This window comes from Anneissia japonica, unplaced genomic scaffold (assembly GCF_011630105.1).
Source record: "Anneissia japonica isolate Jap-2015-1 unplaced genomic scaffold, ASM1163010v1 scaffold62033_len6259_cov189, whole genome shotgun sequence".
NCBI lineage: Eukaryota > Metazoa > Echinodermata > Crinoidea > Comatulida > Comatulidae > Anneissia > Anneissia japonica.
Genome location: NW_022722277.1, coordinates 1 through 939, shown reverse-complemented (window position 1 = coordinate 939; position 939 = coordinate 1). Strand labels below are relative to the sequence as shown.

The 939-nt window shown below is 30.7% G+C and overlaps 1 non-coding gene across 1 annotated transcript; it reads left to right on the top strand.

Moving 5' to 3' along the window:
• On the top strand, positions 1 to 115 carry LOC117111816. The gene has a single exon (XR_004445925.1). It is a non-coding gene; the product is annotated as a U5 spliceosomal RNA (small nuclear RNA).
• Positions 116 to 939: the final 824 nt, after the last annotated feature.

Sequence of the window (939 nt, the reverse complement as noted above, 5' to 3'; positions counted from 1 at the left end):
CTCTGGTTTCTCTGCATCACGTATAAATCTTTCGCCTTTTACTAAAGATTTCCGTGCAGGGGAACTTTATTGAGTTTTATTCTATTTTTTAAAACCTCGTGAATTATCATGAGGCAAACAATCAATCAAAAACAGAATCATCTAAATCTTAATCAATACTTTTGTTCTGTGAAAAGTTCGCCCTACTTAATAGACATATTTTTGAAATATACCGATTCTTCTCAAGATCTCACGTTTACAAATATGACATGTTACGCAAGAAAGTATAAGAAAGTATCAAAGTATAATAGGCCTACATACTCCAAGTATTGAAATGCACGCCATCGTGTTGGGATTCAATATTTCGACATTAATTGTGTCATCATCAGGAATCATGTTACGCAATAAGAAGACGCGCGAAAAACAAAATTGTCACTTGAACACAACTCAGTGTTGTTCTGCGTGTTGTGCTTTTCCTTCAGTTTCTCTTGGTTCTCGTCGTTCTTTGTTTAATATTCACTTATAGTACAAGTACAAGTGTTGAATTCGGTGCACAAAAAGTTCGGTTTCATTCTGTAATAGACGTTTTCTAATTGTTACATGAGAATTAAAAAACAAATTAATGCACAAATAAATGCTAGTATATTATATAAATATATATAGGCCTAATATTATTTCTTTTTGGTTTAAATTAAAACATTTTGCACGTGTAAGGTTAAATAGAATCTTACTGTGTGTAATTTCTAATCATATCTTCATTTCTCAACTAATTAACATACTTATTGTCGATAGTGTAGATGTGAATCACAATATTACTTTCACCAGAAACTTGGTTTATTTTTTAAAAAAAAGTTAATATTCATTGGTCTATTGCTGCTTGGGCTTAATTAAAATTTATTCAGGTTTTCTGTGAGTAAATCGTATGTATTTTCTGATGTTTTGAAATTTCGACACCATAGT